General features: G+C 41.1%; 1 protein-coding gene across 10 annotated transcripts in view; it reads right to left on the bottom strand.

The window, feature by feature from the left end:
• Positions 1 to 21,423, bottom strand: part of LOC307192700 (microtubule-associated protein 4-like) — a 169,630-nt gene that overhangs the window by 146,651 nt on the left and 1,556 nt on the right. Inside the window, exon 1 of one of the 10 annotated variants that reach the window (XM_079933965.1) lies at positions 15,231 to 15,246. The exons of the other annotated variants lie outside the window; for them this stretch is intronic. The gene's annotated coding sequence lies outside the window, so the exon portion shown is untranslated. Of the gene's footprint in view, positions 1 to 15,230; positions 15,247 to 21,423 lie in introns of those variants that run through there. 10 annotated transcript variants of the gene reach the window in all.

Here is a 21,423-nt window from a genome sequence, read left to right on the forward strand (position 1 = left end):
CTTGCCAGGAAGAAAGCTTCAGTTTTCATTTAATACTTCTGTACTAAATTTTCTTAGTATTGTTTGTCTTAATTTATTATAAACTTTTTTTTTTTTTTTTTTCCATACGCGGGCCTCTCACTGTTGTGGCCTCTCCCGTTGCGGGGCACAGGCTCTGGACGCGCAGGCTCAGCGGCCATGGCTCACGGGCCCAGCCACTCCACGGCATGTGGGATCTTCCCGGACCGGGGCACGAACCCGTGTCCCCTGCATCGGCAGGCGGAGTCTCAACCACTGCGCAACCAGGGAAGCCCTATTATAAATTTTTTAAAAAACACTCAACATCTGCCACATTGTAGAAAATTTTTTTTAAATTCGGAAAACTTCACATTTGTGAAGACTTTAAAAAGAGTTTAGGGCTTCCCTGGTGGTGCAGTGGTTGAGAGTCCGCCTGCCGATGCAGGGGACGCAGGTTCGTGCCCCGGTCCAGGAAGATCCGACATGCCACAGTGCGGCTGGGCCCGTGAGCCATGGCCGCTGAATCTGCGCGTCCGGAGCCTGTGCTCTGCAATGGGAGAGGCCACAACAGTGAGAGGCCTGCGTACGGCAAAAAAAAAAAAAAAAAAAAGAGTTTAACTGAAAAATTCACTTCAGTTAATTACTGTATTTTCTCTACAAGAAAAAAAGTTGTTATAATATCCACAAAATACATGTCTGATTTTTCTCAAAAATATTATATTACATGTCTGATCTTTCTCAAAAATATACATTTAAGGGGCTTGCCTGGTGGCACAGTGGTTAAGAATACGCCTGCCAATGCAGGAGACAGGGGTTTGAGCCCTGGTCTGGGAAGATCCCACATGCCACAGAGCCACTAAGCCCGTGCACCACAACTACTGAGCCTGCGCTCTAGAGCCCACGAGCCACAACTGCTGAAGCCCATGCACGTAGAACCCGTGCACCGGAACAAGAGAAGCCCCCACTCACTGCAACTAGAGAAAGCCCACGCACAGCAATGAAGACCCAATGCAGACAATAAATTAATTAATTAATAATTTAAAAAATAATAATAATATAATACATTTAAGAGAGGGATTACCTTTCTTTAATCCTTCATATCACCAAACATAATACAGGACAAAAACTGACAAACATGGAGAAAAAAAATGGAGACATAAGGGGAGAGAAGACAAACAGATATTGGATTCAAGTTTAGTCTCATTAAATAGCACCACCTCTGGAAAGCACAAGATTTCAAAATACACACACATATCCTCTGCCAGTAAGCCCTACCACAGCCAGTCTCTAATTTCATTTATAGGGCTGTTGAGACTTTTTAAATGACTTCCATTAAAATATTTTCTTTGAAACAAACTATAAAATCAGACCCTACGTACACTCTTTTATGCAATCATTGATTTTGGTAGGGTAGAGGAATTCAAGAGAGGAAACACAATCAATATAGCTACCTGGAGGCTACCAATCTAGATATTCATTATAAAATAACTAAGAATCATTTTAGTTCAAACTACCACTACATATCTTTTCATTCAACAAATATGTACCAAATCAGGCTCTGGGCTAGGACCCACTGCTCTCAGTGAGCACATATTATACTAAACTAGACTGAGGCTCTTAGGTCCCTAAGGTTCCCTTTTCTAGATTTGATATATAGATCTTGCATGGAAAATAATGTCCTACTGCCAATGTGTGGGCTAAAAATTTGATCTGTAATTGTTTAATTCTCTTCTGGACCAGAGTTTCTCAACCCCTGTCCTATTCACATTTTGTACCAGATCATTCTTTGTAGTGGGGTGTTATCCTGTGCATAGCAGCATCCTTGGCCTCTACCCACTAGATGCCAAAAGTACCCTCCCAGTTGTGACAATGAAAAACATCTCCAGACATTGTCAAATGTCCCCTAGAGTGCAAAACCACATCTCTACCCCAACCCCCACTGAGAACTACTATTTTATAGACCACCAAAATCATTTGAGAAACTTTTGTTTTTAAATTCAGATTCTGCAACTTCACACCCTCTAGGATAGATATAACCAAAAGACAGATTAAGTGTTGACGAGAATATGGAGAAACATGAAGCCTCATATGTTGTTAAAGGGACTGAAAAATGGTACAGACACTTTGGAAAACCAATATAGCAGCTCCCCAGAAGGTTACACCTAGGGTTACCATTTGATCCAGCAATTCCACCCCTAAGCACATACCCAAGAAAAATTAAAACAAATGTCCACACAAAAGCGTGTACTCAAATGTTCACAGTAGCATAATTCATAACAGCCAAAAAGTACAAACAACCCTAATGTCCATCAACTTATGAATGTATAAACAAAATGCAGTATATTCATACAATATTATGTGTCCATAAAAAGGAATGAAGTACTGATACATGCTATAATACAGACGAACCTTAAAAACATTATGCTAAATGAAAGAGGTCAGTCACAAAAGACTACATGTTGTATGATTCTATTTATATGGAACATCTAGAATAGGCGTATCTATAGAGATAGAAAGTAGATTAGTGGTTGCCCAGGGCTGGGGCCCAGGGGTTGGGGGGTAGATAGAGGAATTAAGGGGGTAATGGCTAAGAGGGGCAGGGGTTTTGTACGGTCTAACAAAACCTTCTAAAATCGATTGTGGTGATAAATACACAACTCTGAAAATACTAAAAACCACTGAAATGTACACTTTCAATGGCTGAATTGTAAGGTATGTGAATTATATCTCAATAAAGCTATTTTTAAAAATTCAGATTCTAGACTCCACCTCAGATCTAATAAATGAGAATAAAAGGCAGAAAGCCAAAACTATTTTGGAAGACCCTCCAGGTGATCCCAATGAAGCTGGTGTGGGACATTTGGGGTTCACTACCAGATAGTGATGAACATCCCAAACCACAAGCTGCAGAGACTGGCAAAGAGGAAACAGCTTGCTGAGCACTTCTCAATGGTAAACTGCTTGTAAAAGAATATGAAAACTAGTAACTTGGTAACTTTTTTTCCTTTTTCTAAATTTAAATTTTTTTTCATAGCATTACTTATCCCTTTCGGAAAGGAGAAAGTAAATAAATATGATTATTAAGTTTTAAAAATATGATCAATAACATCTCAATTTCATGTCTAATTAATGACTCCATGTTACGTTGAAAGATTGCTTGCTAAACAAATTATGACATACGCACCTTCATATTTCAAGAAATAGAAACTAAAACAACTCTATATAATTACTTACTTCTACATCTATGCTCATTTGTAAAGTGATTTTATAATTATTAGTTTCAGTTTGACATACAGTGCAACTATTCACATGATACTAAGAAAAAGATTATACAAAGTGGAAGAAAATGAAAGAGTAATAATTTTTAATTAGATCTGCTACATGAACCTGGACATCTAATACTAAAAATTCCAATCTATGAAATTTAAACTTCCCAATAAATCCAAACATCTGGAATTATACTGCACAGCAATTAGAAAAAGTTGCACTATGGAAAATGATTTAAATCATTCTGGCTTATGTTTTGCAAACTCCAGCAGAAAAATAATGCTAGGGTTCACTGAAACAAACACTGCTGGTATCTCCTATTTCCTCCAAGAAAAAACAAGAAAGCCATTATTATCTCTGATTTTCTCCTGAAAAGTATAATGACCCCTCTTATGACATAATGGAAAATATGAACAAGAATTTTAATCAAAATAGCATTTATAAAGACATATGGATACTTTTAAACTTTAAAATCTAAATACCTACCCATACACCCATAGTTTCTGAAACTAATGGCTAAATCTGGTTTACTTCAGACTCCCTTTTGTAAAAAAGCAATGTCTAAACAGTGAGATTCATGTGAAACAGTACATCCTTTATTTGTACAGGAACTCTCTCTCAGGTACTTAACCTAGCAGAGTAATACATACGGATCACCTCCTGAATATGATTACATTACAACTTAATTGATACCACAAAAAATGGCATTATACATAAGTATTTATTGACAAGGAATGATGCTTATAATAGTTAAGTGGGAAGTTCTTAAATAGTATAAACAATTCATATTTTAGCAAGAAAAATATGCATGCATATTCACAGAAAACAGCTGAAAGAATATATGTCAAAATATTGTTATTCTTTTATAATTTTTGTATGTTCTAAATTTTGTACACTAAATATATATTCTCATAAACAGAAAAATAAATATCATTTTAAAAACTTTTCTGCTTTTATGAAAGTAGAGATCTACTTTTTCCTCTTCCTTCCACTAGGTACAACTAAAAACGCTGGACATTATACATACATAAAAAAACATTAAGACTCTGAAAGGTGGAGAGAATAAGTTAGAATGGCAAGGGACCTTGGGAACCTAAGAAACAAAAAGGGGCGAGTTCCCTGGGTTTCCTTTTTGCCTTATAGATCTCAATATTGGAAATGACGAGCCTGGCAACCTAGAAACACCTAAGAGTACAGACAAGAAAAACTCCAACGAAAGCCTGCTCACTTTAGCCAAAGGACCAGGAAAGGCGCAGCTTAGCAAGACAGAAAACTTTTAGACAATAAACATTTTACTCCAGCCAAACACCACAGAAAACACAGTGGGTCCAACACCACCCATACAGTAAAGGCCAAACCCTCACCAGGCTGGAATGAGGCACCCAACACCCTCTCCAGGGTGGAGTAAGAGGCCAAGGAGGGAAGCCAGGACTTCACCCCTGCAGTCGGCAAAGGCACCGCAGTGTCAGTGAAGACCACTTGCAGAGCCTGTAATACCACCATATTATATCAATGTAAATGGCGTTTCTCTAAAAACTAAACATGCAACTACCATATGACCCAGCAATTATACTCTCAGGCAAACTGCCAAACTGTTTTCCAGAGGAGCTGTACCATTTACTGTTAACTGTTTCTATGTCAATACCCTGGTTGTTATATGGTTTTGCAAAATACTACCACAGCAGGGAAACTGGACAAAGGGTACAAGGGATCTCTCTGTATTGTTTTCTTACAACTGTATATGTAACTACAATTACCTCCAAGTTAAAAGTTTAATTAAAAAACAGAATTTAAAAATTATATAAAAAACTACTATTGATACTATGTATAAAGTAGATAACTAATGAGATCCTACCGTATAGCACAGGGAACTCTACTCAGTGCTCTGCAGTGACCTAAATGGGAAGGAAATCCAAAAAAGAAAGGATATATGTATATGTATAGCTGATTCATTTTGCTGTACAGTACAAACTAATACAACATTGTAAAGTAACTATACTCCAATAAAAATTAATTTTTTAAAAAAACTGACAAATATACTAAATATTTGGGCTTCTTAAGGCAGGACTTACATAGTCTTATAGCCATAGCACCTAAACTGAACCTAGAACATATCAGACACTCAAGAAACACTTATTGGGGAGTTCCCTGGTGGCCTAGTGGATTAGGATTCTGAGCCTTCACCACCGTGGCCTAGGTTCAATCCCTGGTCATGGAACTGAGATCCCACAAACTGCACGGCACGGCCAAAGAAAAAAAGGAAAGAAAAAAAAAGAAAAGAAACACTTATTGAATTAGATTGAATAATATAAGCAACATTTCAAAAATAAGATGCTTAAGAAACCTAACAGTTCCATTTCATTGGCTTTAAACAAAACAACCTTAAAACAAGTGCCAAAAAAAAAAGTCTCTTTCAAGAAAATAAAGTATCCTGGAACTTTTCCACAAAGAGAACAGTGACTCAAACTTAGACTACAATGAGCTAGAAAGATACTACCTCATCATTTTAGTCAATTTATTGCTGGCTTGTTAGGGAAAATAAAAACAAAGAAGAAGAAAGAGAAAGAAAGCTTGCAGGGCTTAAAAGTACCATGTATGTCCACCCCAATGCTCATAGCAACACTATTTACAATAGCCAAAGGACTTCCCTGGTGGTCCAGTGGGTAACACGCCATGCTCCCAATGCAGGGGGCCTGGGTTCGATCCTTGGTCGGGGAACTAGATCCCATACACATGCTGCAACTAAGAAGCCCGCTGCCACTACTAAGACCTGGAGCAGCCAAATTAAAAAAAAAAAAAAAAACAGCCAAGACATGGAAGCAACCTAAACGTCCATCGACAGATGAATGGATAAAGTAGATGCGGTACATATATACAATGGAATATTACTCAGCCATAAGAAAAAGAATGAAATAATGTTATTTGCAGCAACATGGATGGACCTAGAGATTATCATACTAAGTGAAATAAGTCAGAAAGACAAATACCATATGATATCATTTATATGTGGAATCTAAAATATGATGCAGGGCTTCCCTGGTGGTGCAGTGGTTAAGAATCTGCCTGCCAATGCAGGGGAGACGGGTTCGAACCCTGGTCCAGGAAGATCCCACATGCCGCGGAGCAACTAAGTCCATGCGTCACAACTACTGAGCCTGCGCTATAGAGCCCGCAAGCCACAACTACTGAGCCTGCGTGCTGCAACTACTGAAGCCCGCACACCTAGAGCCCATGCTCTGAAACATGAGAAGCCACCGCAATGAGAAGCCTGCGCACCGCAAGGAAGAGTAGCCCCCGCTCGTCACAACTAGAGAAAGCCCGCGTGCAGCAATGAAGATCCAACACAGCCAAAAATAAATAAAATAAATAAACTTTAAAAATAATATATGATACAAATGAACTTATTTACGAAACAGAAACAGACTCACAGAGATAGAAAACAAACTTATGGTTACCAAAGGGGAAAGGGGGTAGGGGAGAGAACAATTAGGAGTTTGGGATTAGCAGATACAAAGAACTATCTATAAAACAGATCAACAACAAGATCCTACTGTGTAGCACAGGGGAACTATATTCAATATCCTGTTTAAACCATAATGGAAAAGAATATGAAAATGAATATATATATATAACTAAATCACTTTGCTATACACTAGAGACTAACATAACACTGTAAATCAACTATACTTCAATAAAAATAAAATATAAACGTAAATTGAAAAAAAGAGTACCACATATGAAATTTGAAATTACCATATAGCAGAGATTCTTTAGAAACCAAGAAGCACACATAAATACTATGTATACCCACCCACCTTCAAATGTCCTTAGGCCAAAAATCTTATTCTACTCGCCTAACTCTTCGTCAGTATGTCTGATTTTAACTGGGTCTGGCTAAATGGGATTTATCTTGAACAGCATGTCTTTAAGATTAACTGTCACAATTGGTGACCATCTCCTTTTACCTGACAAAACCATCATTCAATAACAAGACAGTCTCTTATTCTACCAGAAAGACCCAATCAATTCATTAATGAAAGGAAAAAAATGTATACAGGGACCTGTGTTGTCACTTCACTTAAAACCAATAAAACAGCCATCTTTTCTGACATAAGTTCCCCTGCATGGACACCTGATCTGAAAATAAAGGTGCAGCATCAGCAACCTTCATGATTAGTAATGAAAGTGAAAGTAGAGTTAACAGCCAATTAACAGACTTCATCACTGAATAATGCAAGTAAAAGTACAGGGTTACAGCCAAAACTACATAAACTAAGTTGATAATGATAAAAACTACCCAGGATATCAACTTTAGAAATAATGGCCAACCATCCTTACTTTGATTCTTTATGGTCCACTAAATCTATGGACATATGAAGCCTTAATTATTTCAGAATTAAACTACTCTTGAATATCTCTCTCAAACCTCTGGTCTTTAAAATCCCAATCATACAGCTTTTTTTCTTTTTTCCCCCAATCATATAGTTTTTAATATACACAGGTTCAGGAAGTGTCAGTTTACAGCAGAACTCTGCAGTAAACAATAAACAGTTCCATCACCAAAAGGTACCTGGGTCACATCCCAACTAGTACAAACTCAGGCATTCATAACATTACTAATCCATTTCCTTTGGAATGTTATGTAACACAAGGCAAGTCATTATGCTGACCTTTCTTGCCTACTAAAAAGTCTTAACAGTTATGCTCCTGAATGCTGCAGAAACTGCAACAGAACAATGTCCGAGAGAACCCATCAAAACTAAGGAAGATTAGGGAATCCCCTGGAGGTCCAGTAGTTAGGACTTTGCGCTTTCCTGCCGCGGGCCCAGGTTCAATCCCTGGTTGGGGAACTAAGATCCCACAAGCCGTGCAGCACAGCCAAAGAAATTTTAAAAATAAATGAAAATAAAATTAAAACTTCTGATTTGCAAAATTTGCTGTTAAGAAAACGAAAAGATAAGCTACATACTGGGAGAAAATATTTGCAAAACACAAATCTGATAAAGGACTGGTACCCAAAATATACAAAAAACTCTTAAAACTCAACAATGAAAAATGAACAGGGCTTCCCTGGTGGTGCAGAGGTTAAGAATCCACCTGCCGGGCTTCCCTGGTTGCGCAGTGGTTGAGAGTCCGCCTGCTGATGCAGGGGACACGGGTTTGTGCCCTGGTCCGGGAAGATCCCACATGCCGCGGAGCGGCTGGGCCTGTGAGCCATGGCCGCTAAGCCTGCGCGTCTGGAGCCTGTGCTCCGCCGCGGGAGAGGCCACAGCAGTGAGAGGCCCGCGTACCGCAAAAATAAATAAATAATCCACCTGCCAATGCAGGGGACACAGGTTCGATACCTGCTCCAGGAAGATCCCACATGCCACAGAGCAACCAGCCCGTGCGCCACAACTACTGAGCCTGCGCTCTAGAGCCCGTGAGCCACAACTACTGAAGCCCATGTGCCACAACTACTGAAGCCCAGGCACCTAAAGCCCGTGCTCCACAAAAGAGAAGCTGCCTCAATGAGAAGCCTGTGCACTGCAACAAAGAGTAGCCCCCGCTCGCCGCAACTAGAGAAAGCCCACATGCAGCAATGAAGACCCAATGCAGCCAAAAATAAATATATAAATAAATAAACTTATAAATTTTTTTTTTTTTTTTTTTTTTTTTACGGTATGCAGGCCTCTCACTGTTGTGGCCTCTCCCGTTGCGCAGCACAGGCTCCGGACGCGCAGGCTCAGCGGCCATGGCTCACGGGCCCAGCCTCTCCGCGGCATGTGGGATCTTCCCGGACCGGGGCACAAACCCGCATCCCCTGCATCGGCAGGTGGACTCTCAACCACTGCGCCACTAGGGAAGCCCTATAAAAATTTTTTGAACAAATAGATTTTTTTAAATGGGCAAAAGACCTGAACAGACACCTCACAAGAGAAGAAACATAATGACAAATAAGAGTATGAAAAGATGCTCAACATCATGTCATTACGGAACTGCAAATTAAAACAAGATAGCACCAAATATCTATTAGAAAGGCCAAAATCCAAAACACTGACAACATCAAATGCCGACTAGGATGTGGAGCAACAGGAACTTTCATTCATTGCTAATGGGAATATTAAATGGTACAGCCATTTTGGAAGACAATTCGGCAGCTTCTTACAAAACATAGTCTTACCATCCAATTCAGCAATCATGGTCTCTGGTATTTACCCAAATGAGTTGAAAACTTACGTCCATGCAGAAACCTGCCCGTTAGTGTTTATAGCAGCTTTATTCATAATCGTCAAAACTTGGAAGCAACCAAGATATTCTTCAATAGGTGAATTTGGTTCCTCAGAATCAGAATCTCCATTATAACCATATCCTCTATATATACACAATAAAATCTGAGAAGCCCTAATCTAGAGCTTCAGTTCAAGGGCCAAGCAGAGCAAGGGAGACAGAAATCAGGGCCCTCCCAAGGTTAAGTCTTATAAAGAGACATCCCACTTTACCTCTCAAGGTGAACCAGATTTAAACCAAGACCCAATTTTCCACAACCCCAGGGGACACAAAGAAGCCTGCAGTAGTGGCAAAAGAACAAAAAATTCCTGAGAAATTATTGCCACAGAATATCCCTTATGTGCACTGGCACCCAAGGTTCTCATAATCTGGATACGCCAAGTACCCTCAAATTGTACATAGTTTTAGGTAATCAACTACTAGGATTGCCACAGAATACTTGACAGAAACGAACACCAAGAGTAACTTCCCAACAGTAACAGTGTAAGCCAAAAGATAATGGAATGACAAATCCAATATGAAAGAAAATATAAGCAAACATACAATTCTATACCCAGAAAAAGTACTTTTCAAGGGTGAGAGCAAAACAGACATATGCATACATAGAAGGTGTTAGATTCTCAAAGGGATCTGTACTCAATAATATTAAAAACCACTTACAAAGACCTTGAAGGTGATTCAAGCTAACCACCTTCTCAGTATCTCTAGACCACGACCCAGGCTCTGCTCTAACATTAGTAGTCAAAGGAAACCCACTATCTTCTAAGGAAGTTCCATTCCACTTTTCTCCTTAACTTGACTTGACGGTTCTGTTCTGCCAAAGCAACAAAATACTAAATCTAATACCTCTTCCACTTGCCAGATCTTGATATATTTGAAAATAGCTGCCCCCACCTATTTCTTCTCCAAAGGAAATAGCTCTAACTCCTTAAATAGTACCTCAAATCATTTGATGTCTACTTTCATCACAAGCCAGACTGTTTTCTTCTGGATAGGCTCTAGATCATCCATGTCTCTGAAAATGTGGTTCTTAAAACCGAACACAATACCTAAGGTATGGTGTATTACACTCCTCTCTAAGGGTCCTTATACTTTTAATCCTAAGAATCTATAATCTTTATGCTTCTGATTGCCTGAATAATACCATCTCTTCATTACCACCTCAAGGCCAAGAAAGAAGCATTTGAAGAACTGTTTTAAAGAATAGTATATTTAACTGTATGATATCACTTATATGTGGAATCCAAAAAATACAACAGACTAGTGAATATAACAAAAAAGCAGACTCACAGATATAGAGAACAAACTAGTGGTTACCAGTGTGGAGAGGGAAGGGGGGAGGGGCAAGATGGGGTAGTGGATTAAGTGGTACAAACTATTACATATGAAATAAGTTACGGGACTTCCCTGGTGGCACAGTGGTTAAGAATCCGCCTGCCAGTGCAGGAAATCCGGGTTCAAGCCCTGGTCCGGGAAGATCCCACATGCTGCAGAGCAACTAAGCCTGTGCGCCACAACCACTGAGCCTGTGCTCTAGAGCCCGTGAGCCACAACTACTGAGCCCATGTGCCACAACTACTGAAGCCCATGCACCTAGAGCCGGTGCTCCGCAACAGGAGAAGCCACCCCAATGAGAAGCCCGCACACGCAACGAAGACCTAACGCAGCCATAAATAAATAAATAAATAGATAGATAAAAATAAGCTACAAGGATATATTGTACAACACAGGGAATACAGCCAATATCTTATAGTAACTATAAATGGACTATAAGCTTTAAAAATTGTGGGAAAAAAATGTTTAACAACATAGCAAAAAAAAAAAAAAGGAAATTCCCTGGCAGTCCAGTGGTTAGGACTCGGTGCTTTCACTGCTGTGGCCCGGGGGTTCGGGGGTTCAATCCCTGGCCAGGAACTAAGAGCCCTCAAGCCAAAAACAAACAAACAAAACAAAACAAAAAAACAAAGAAATAAAATTAAAATGAAAAAATCACCTGCAGCACTTATCACAGTGCTATGCACAAAGAAGATAACAGAAGTACCTGTAGTATTAAGCTGAACATAGTAAAAAGAATGCTAGAGATTAAACTTCAAGTCCTGACTCAGCTACAAATGTGGCATGTGACCTCAAAGAAGACAATTATTCTGGGCCTCAAAGTGGTTTCATGAGTCCATGAATTTCATGTTTCACAGCCAATTTACTATATATATGATAAAAACGAAACTTAGAGACAATGCAATTTCCATTGAAAACACCAATACACCACCAATTCCATATCCACCAAGACTATACTTTGTCATGGACCACTAGGCAATATCTCACTAGCATTTTAAAGGGTACTTTCCCATTCACATATCTCTTAATTCTCACAACAACCTTGTGAGATAGACTAGTTGAAAGGCACCCCTATTCCTGACTGATGAACTGGCTTGTTTGCCCCTGAGGCATTTCAGCAAGCCTCAGCTACAGTATGCATATAAAATTGTTCAGAATACCCTTCAAACATTTCTTTTGTCTCCGTTATTAATGTTACCCCGATTTTAGTTTGCTAAAGAACAGCCGTCTGGGTAGCCTGCTGACATTCACTTTAAATTATACCCAACCCAAAGAATCACGCTAAAATGGACAGTGATTGAGTACTAGGCAACCAGCTATTGCAGAGAAACTCATTCTTAGTGATCCAATCTTACCCTTGATTATTAGGTATATTAGTATGCAATACTTTTTCTGTCACCGTTTAAAAAAAAGACAGATGTGATTAAAACAGTGAGATTTTTTCCTATTTAACCTATTAAATTAGCAATTTTTAATGTATAATTTTTTTAATGATAAAATTTTCTTAATGATAATTCTCAGTGCTACCAAGGGTATGATGAAATGGGCATTGGTAAGAATGTACAATTTTCCAGAAAGCAATTTTGCAAAATGTATCAAAAGCCTTAAATTTACACACTGCCTGACTCAGTAATTAAATATATATTTAAGAATCTAGGGGCTTCCCTGGTGGCGCAGTGGTTGAGAGTCTGCCTGCCGATGCAGGGGACATGGGTTTGTGCCCTGGTCCGGGAAGATCCCGCATGCCGCGGAGCGGCTGGGCCCGTGAGCCATGGCTGCTGAGCCTGCGCGTCCGGAGCCTGTACTCCACAACGGGAGAGGCCACAACAGTGAGAGGGCCGCGTACCGCAAAAAAAAAAAAAAAATCTAGGGCTTCCCTGGTGGCGCAGTGGTTAAGAATCTGCCTGCCAATGCAGGGGACATGGGCTCGAGCCTTAGTCCGGGAAGATCCCACATGCCGCGGAGCAACTAAGCCCATGCGCCACAACTACTGAGCCTGCGCTCTAAAGCCCGCGAGCTACAACTACTGAAGCCCGTGAGCCACAACTACTGAAGCCCACGTGCCTAGAGCCTGTGCTCCACAAGAGAAGCCACTGCAATGAGAAGCCCACACACCACAAGGAAGAGTAGCCCCCGCTCATCACAACTAGAGAAAGCCCGCACGCAACAACAAAGACCCAAAGCAGCCAAAAATAATAAATAAAATAAATGAATTTGATAAAAAAAAAAAATCTATCATAATTTTTTTTTTTTTGACCATACTGTGCAGCTTACAGGATCTGAGTTCCCCGACCAGATATTGAACCAGGGCCCTCCGCAGTGACAGCGTGGAGTCTTAACCACTGGACCACCAGGGAATTCCCCCAAGGATGCTTTTTTTAAAAGAATTTCTTGGGAGTTCCCTGGCGATCCAGTGGTTAAGACTCTGAGATTCCACTAAAGGGGGTTTGGGTTCAATCCCTGGTCAGGGAACTAAGATTCCACGTGCCAGGCAGCATGGTCAAAAAAAAAAATTTCTTCATGTCTGGTAATGAAAGGTAGACAAAACAATAACAAAAGAACAGGGGACTTCCCTGGTGGTCCAATGGCTAAGACTCCAATATCGGAGGCCCAGGCTCGATCCCTGGTCAGGGAACTAGATCCCACATGCATGCCGCAACTAAGAGTTTGCATGACACAACTAAGGAGCCCATGGACCACAACTGAGAAGCCCACCTGCCACAACTAAGGAGCCCACATGCCACAACTAAGGAGCCTGCCTGCCACAACTAAGACCCGGTGCAACCAAATAAGTAAATAATTTTTTAATTAAAAAAAATAGAGTAATAAAGTCAGAAGTAAGGAGAAAATAAAGCATGAAGTTTTATTTCTAATTACCTACTACTAGGATCTGATCTTGGCATTCTCTAGGTGAATATTTTCTTAATCTATTCAAGGAAAAATAAAGAAAGGACAAATCAAAGTTATAGACATAGAAAGGATAACAAAGGCAAAGGATAACAGAATCAGGATTCCCCTTTGGAACAATGGACAGAAATCAGGAGTTACAGAAGGAATACAGGAGTGTAAAAAAGTCCAACACATAGATTCAAAAAACCAACCAGGGGCTTCCCTGGTGGCGCAGTGGTTAAGAATCCACCTGCCAGTGCAGGGAACACGGGTTTGAGCCCTGGGCCAGAAGATCCCACATGCCGCGGAGCAACTAAGCCCATGAGCCACAACTACTGAGTCTGCGCTCTAGAGCCCGCAAGCCACAACTACTGAGCCCGCGTGCCACAACTACTGAAGCCCACACGCCTAGAGCCCGTGCTCGGCAACAAGAGAAGCCACCGCAACGAGAAGTCTGCACACCGCAACGAGTAGCCCCCCCTCACCACAACTAGAGAAAGCCCACGTGCAGCAACAAAGACCCAACACAGCCAAAAATAAATTAATTAATTAATTTAAAAAAACCAAACAAACAACCAACTGAGGACAAAGACTTGGGTTAATAGCAGTTCTCGAGAAAAAAAGACCTACAGGTGACCTTACTACCAGACAAGTAAAAACTAACACTGAAAAGTGGATATTGAAAGAAAAAAGAACCTAATTTATTCTAAAGCAACATTGATGGAAACTAAGCTCCCCAAGGGCAGGGATCATTTTAAATTCCTTAATCACTTTACTTTCAGGGCCTAATACAGTAGTATCTGGATCAGAACATACGTGACAAACTGACAAACTGTAGCATGTCCAGAGGATGATGCCCACACAGTAAAAAGTTTAGAAAGCACATTTCAGAAGAGGTGGCTAGAAGGAAAAAACTGTTTAGTCTGGAAAATAAAAAATTTAAGTGGGACAAAATAACTGTAACTAAATAGCTGTAAAGTGGAGATTGGAGCTACAAGGAATAATTGTAGACAGCAAAATTAGAACCAGTGAATAAAAACTGCAGGGAGGCAGCTCTGAGATAATTATCAAGGAAGTCTTTCTAAAATGACAAATTTGCAAACCTGGAATTGATAGCCACCAGCTGTGAAGTCCCTGTCTAGGGGAATACTTCCTAAAAGAGAGGACTGGATGAATCACTTATACTGTGTGAAAAACTGCACTAGATTATCTCTAAGATCTCTACCAAGTCTATGATTCTACAAGTAGGAAGAAGTCCAGTAAAGTAATTATTTTTGCTCTCAACACTGCCAAAGTTTTAAAAAAAACCTAAAACCCAGGAATTTCTTTAATTAAAAGGAACAATCCCACCAAGAAGGGATAAAGGTTGACCTGTTGGTCAAGATACTTGATATGAAGAGACTGCTTTGCTTGAGATTAAGCTTTTCATTGGGAGTGAGAATAGGTCACCAATTCCAGCTACAGTCACTCACTTCCTGTTTGGCCAGGGGCAAATGACTTCACCTCTCCACTGGAACTGAAAAATAGTAATTTAAAATACCAATATTACAGGAATATAATTTAAATTAGTTAACTGCAAAATACTTTAGAATTTACCTTATGTGACAATTAAAACTGCATTTTCCACCTGAAACTAACATAATATTGTAAATCAGTTACACTCCACTATAAAATAAAATTTAAATTAAAAAAAAAGAAATACTAAAAAAAAAACTTGCAGTTTCCTACTTTACACACACACTACGGTTGAACTATTAAGTAAATCTATTATAAATAATAAGAACCAAGTTTCTCACTGACAGAGAAAGAAATTACAAATAAGCAAGGAGGTGAATGCTAGAATGAACTCTGTGGTGCTGGATTAGAGTCAGAAGAGACCAGTATGAATCCATGATTATATTTATATACAGATAGATACAGAAACAGATCTGTGTAGGGAATTCCCTGGTGGTCCAGTGGTTAGGACTCTCTGCCCTTTCACTGTTGAGGGCGCAGGTTCAATCCCTGGTCGGGGGAACTAAGATCCTGCAAGCTGCGACGCGTGTCCAAAACAAAACAAAACAGGTATGTGTATACCTGGGTCAGTATACATACATATATTTCCCAGCTCTGTTCCCTAAGAGTGCCAAGAAGCAGTGATATCCCAGTAGCAATGAGTACACCAGTTCATTTAGAAACCAGACCTTGGTTCCTAAATATTTTTCTGCAATAAAAGAAACCAGAGCTCCTTCAAGAAATGGTTGGTTCTAGGGCCAGGGCTGGGGAAATAAAGATGAGACTGGGGCTTCCCTGGTGGCGCAGTGGTTGAGAGTCCGCCTGCTGATGCAGGGGACGCGGGTTCGTGCCCTGGCCCGAGAAGATCCCACATGCCGCAGAGCGGCTGGGCCCGTGAGCCATGGCTGCTGAGCCTGTGCGTCCGGAGCCTGTGCTCCACAACGGGAGAGGCCACAACAGTGAGAGGCCCGCGTACAGCCAAAAAAAAAAAAAAAAGATGAGACTAGAGCATCTTGCAGCACCAGAAAGTAAAAATGTGATCCAAAAAAAAAGCGGGGGGGGGGGGGGGGCTCATGTCAAAAGAACATAGGTGGCAAATGGCCAAAGCTATAAGAATTTATGCAACAAAATATAGTACTGGATTACAATCCAAAGGGAGAAAAATGTTCATGAATCCATACTGATATAAATGTTTAAATAAATAAATGGGGGAAAGGCACAAATCTTCCTTACAGAAGAATTCCAAATAATAAATGTAGGAGGAATGAGGGAAACAAAATCACCACTAGAATAACACAATAATAATTGCTGCTGCAGGCAAGTTTCACTGCCGAATGCTAAAATTAATGGATGAAACTTTAAGAAAGAAAATCAGATCTTTGCTTAGCCTCACAGAGATATTTACTAATTACTGTGGGTGGTTTTAACTTATGCTCACAAATTCTTTGATACTCATCCCTTCAGGAGGTGGAGCTTAAATTCCCTTGCCCTGGAGTGTGGCTTTACTCAGTGACTCATTTCTAGCTTTTAACAAATGAAGTAAGGAAACGGAAAAAGAGTCACTTTATTGAAAGCTGGCAGCCACACGACCTTCAATCAAGCTACCAAAGTTAACGTCAGTAATAAGTCGTGTTTATATCAGATATCCTCTGATACGAAATATGATGGGACAAGAAGGGCATACTATCTCTCTGGTAATCTTCCCTAAAATGCCTAACCTCACTCAGGCTAATCAAGAGAAAACAGAAAATGCAAATTCAGGAACACTCTACGAATGACCACTATTCTTCAAAAGTGTCAAGCATCAAAGCAAGGAGAAACCAAGAAACTGTCACTGGTTGGGAGAAACTAAGGAACCATGACATCTTAAGTGCAATGTGGTATCCTGGATTGAATCCTGTAAAACAAAAAGAGTATCAGTGTGGAAAAACTGGGGAAATCAGAGGAAAGTCTGTAAGTTAGTTGATAACGTTAAACTAATGTTGCTTTCTTAGAGCTTCTCTGGTGGCGCAGTGGTTAAGAATCTGCCTGCCAACGCAGAGGACGCGGGTTCGAGCCCTGGTCCGGGAAGATCCCACATGCCGCGGAGCAACTAGGCCCATGCGCCACAACTACTGAGCCTGCGCTCTGGAGCCCACAAGCCACAACTACTGAGTCCATGTGCCACAACTACTGAAGGCCGCGCGCCTAGAGCCCGTGCTCCGCAACAGGAGAGGCCACCGCGATGAGAAGCCCGCGCACCGCAACAAAGAGTAGCCCCTGCTCACCGCAACTAGAGAAAGCCTGCGCGCAGCAACAAAGACACCCAACGCAACCAAAAATAAATAAATACATTTAAAAAAAAAAAAAGGGGCTTCCCTGGTGGCGCAGTGGTTGAGAGTTCGCCTGCCGATGCAGGGAACACGGGTTTGTTCCCCGGTCTGGGAAGATCTCACATGCCGAGGAGCGGCTGGGCCCGTGAGCCATGGCCGCTGAATCTGCGCGTCCGGAGCCTGTGCTCCGCAACGGGAGAGGCCACAACAGTGAGAGGCCCGCGCACAGCAAAAAAAAAAAAAAAACAACTAATGTTGATTTCTTAATTTTGATAAATGTATGATGATTATATAAGATGTTAACATTAAGGGAAGCTGAATGAAGAGTATACAGAAATTGTGTACTATCTTTACAACTCTTCTGTAATCTAAAATTATCTCAAAATAAAAGGTTTTTTTAAATTGCATTTTACCTTGTAAAATTGGGGAGAGTGAGGAAAGGTTATAAATACATTTCAAACGATTCTTAAATGCAAACTAACAAAATAGATTTTACGGGGCTTCCCTGGTGGCGCAGTGGTTAAGAATCCACCTGCCAGGCTTCCCTGATGGCACAGTGGTTAAGAATCCGCCTGCCAATGCAGGGGACACGGGTTCGAGCCCTGGTCCGGGAAGATCCCACATGCCGCGGAGCAACTGAGCCCGTGCACCACAACTGCTGAGCCTGCGCTCTAGAGCCTGCAAGTCACGGTTACTGAGCCTGCGAGCCTAGAGCCAGTGTTCCGCAACAAGAGAGGCCACTGCAATGAGAGGCCCGCGCACCGCAGGAAAGGGTGGCCCCCGCTCGCTGCAACTAGAGAAAGCCTGCGCACAGCAACCAAGACCCAACACAGCCAAAAATAAAAAATAAATTAAAAAAAAAAAAAAAAGAATCCGCCTGCCAATGCAGGAGACATGGGTTCGAGCCCCGGTCCGGGAAGATCCCACATGCCACAGAGCAACTAAGTCCGTGCACCACAACTACTGAGCCTATGCTCTAGAGCCCACGAGCCACAACTACTGAAGCCCACATGCCACAACTACTGAAGGCTGCATGCCTAGAGCCTATGCTCTGCAACAAGAGAAGCCACCGCAATGAGAGGCTGACGCACCGCAACGAAGAGTAGCCTCCGCCCTCTGCAACTAGAGAAAGCCCTCGCACAGCACCAGATGCGGCCAAAAATTATTTATTTATTTATTTTTAATGGGTTTTACGATGAGAAGATTAACTTTTCAACCTGTAAGGAATCACAAAAGTACATTCGGTTGACTTTCAAGCTTAAAATTTTAATGACATACAAAGTAATTCCCCTAAGGTCTGCGTTGAGAAATTAGCCTACAATGCTCTAAGAAGACAGTGTGTACAAACCCCTCATATATATGTTTGCTCTATCCCCTTTCTTGACCCTAACTATCCTCAGCATACTCACTCCTAGCAATAAGGCCACAGTAACCTGGTTCTAAGAGTGCCATTTAGAAGGACAAAGTGAAATCAGTTGATATCTACTCGGTTTCCTTTTCACACTGAGCAAGTCAAATGAACTACACCAAGATGACTTCAAAATGTTCCTCTCAGATTTTCTCGCTTTTTAAAGAAAAATAAAACCTACATATCAACGACTGATGCTTAATATTTAAAAAGGAGGAGGAGAAGGAGGAGGAGGAAAATAGCGATGTCAAAAATTTGAAGTGTCAACAGCAAAAGTTTATGCAGCCAAAGGATGGACCACCAAATTCAGAAACAAGATTAGGAGAAAGAACAAGACCCTAAGATCAATAGGAACCATATCTCTAAAACTAAGCAACCTATCTTGATGTAGGTAGGAGGTTCAAACCACACAAGGGAACACTCATTCCCACCCCCACCCTACAACCAAAATTAAAACTGCAAGCAAGTATCTTTCCTTGTTCTCAAGCCATTTTGAAAAAGTATGACAAACTTGTCCTACTCTCCCCTGAAAGCCAATTAATTAATAAAAGTTTTCATACCCTCTAAAAAATAAAGCTTAGGCACAAGACAGGTGTTTCCTTCACTGTCAGCAAACAATGGAAAATGACTTTTTTAATATGTAATATAAACTTATTTATAAATTTGGGAATTTTAACTCAAGTAAGTATATGCTGGTATGACAAATATATGAAGAGTTGACTTAAAAAACTGAGACAGTGGGGAAATGTGTGAGAATCTCCCCAGCACTGTCCAACATAAATATTCCATAAGTTACAGAAAAAAACCCAAAGAAACTTTTTGGCCAACCCAATAGGAGTTTGCATAGTGGAGAAAGAAGGCAGACCCACTAGGCTTCTGTGACTTGATTAAAACATCCCCTAAGAACATACAGTGCCCTTAGTTTCAATTCTATAATCAACTGCATCCTTATTACTGATTTGGCTGCCCAGAAACAAAGGAGGTACCCTGGCCAGTGGATAATTAATTCCCATGTGCATATGGCACTTAAAACTTTGGACATAAATAATTTTTTTAATTTTTAAATATTTATTTATTTTGGCTGCACTGGGTCTTCACTGCGGCACGCAGGATCTTCATTGCGGCATGTCGACTCTTAGTTGTGGCATGCATGCATGCAGAATCTAGTTCCCCAACCAGGGATTGAACCTGGCCCCCTGCATTGGGAGCACAGTCTTACCCATGGACCACCAGGGAAGTCCCTGACGTAAATAAACTTATATTTGGCTTATCAGTCTCCAGTGAGATTACTCTGCATGAATAAATTCTTAAGTGCTTGAATCACCCATGTGAACCAAAAATGTCCAGTTTCTGAAATGTCCAGTTTCTGAACTACTGTGGGAGTCAGAGGGACATTGGTGTGGATACCACTTTATCTGTGTGACCTTGATTCCTGTCAGTCTCAATTTCCTCATCTGTAAATAAACACCAACAACTAGTGCCTGGAAGATGGCAAGTGCTCAAAAAGTGATACCTTTATTATATTTAAGGCAAATTTGAAAGGAAGTGTATAATTGAGGTAAAAACATTTCATTTAAAAAGCAGCAGTATGGGACTTCCCTGGTGGCCCAGTGGTTAAGAATCCGCCTGCCAATGCCAGGGACACGGGTTCGAGCCCTGGCCTGGGAAGATCTCACATGCTGGGGAGCAACTAAGCCCGTGCACCACAACTACTGAGCCTGCGCTCTAGAGCCCGCGAGCCACAACTACTGAAGCCCGCACACCTAGAGCCCGTGCTCCACAACAAGAGAAGCCACTGCAACGAGAAGCCTGCGCACCGCCACGAAGAGTGGTTCCCGCTCGTTGCAACTAGAGAAAGCCCGTACGCAGCAACAAAGACCCAACACAGCCAAAAATAAATACATAAATTCTTAAAAAAAAAAAAAACAGCGGTATGGACCATCAAACCACATCAATTTAAAAGACATCCCTTGACAAGAGATGTCCCATGCAAGAGAGTTGAGAAGTGCAGTTAAAATGCTACAAGTAAAGTACCCCCTGTACTGTACAGATGGAGTCTCTTGCTTAGCAACTCTAGTGTTGTCTACCAAACACCCAGCCCATAATAGTTAGAGCATGACAACTGTTCACTCTAAATCCATGTGCTCAGCTTGGATTCAGAACTGATTTATAAAAATAGCTGCTGCTGCCGCTCTTTGAATCTCTTTGAGCTGATGACTGGACAGTGTTACCCTATAGGCCTAGAGCAGCTGTATTCCCTCACCACACCCATTTCTCTGTCTGCCCAGTCGAGCTGACGGCACCCCCACCCCACCCCCATCTCTGCAGCATACTATTCTCCCTCTTCCCGGGCTGAGTGAGCAAATTACAAGCACAAATATCCCCTGATGCAATGCCACAACCATCCCTGGGAAAGAGCAGAGGCAGTTGCCAAAAGCGCAGCAGCAGGAA

Source organism: Stenella coeruleoalba (assembly GCF_951394435.1).
Source record: "Stenella coeruleoalba genome assembly, chromosome: 10".
Lineage (NCBI taxonomy): Eukaryota > Metazoa > Chordata > Mammalia > Artiodactyla > Delphinidae > Stenella > Stenella coeruleoalba.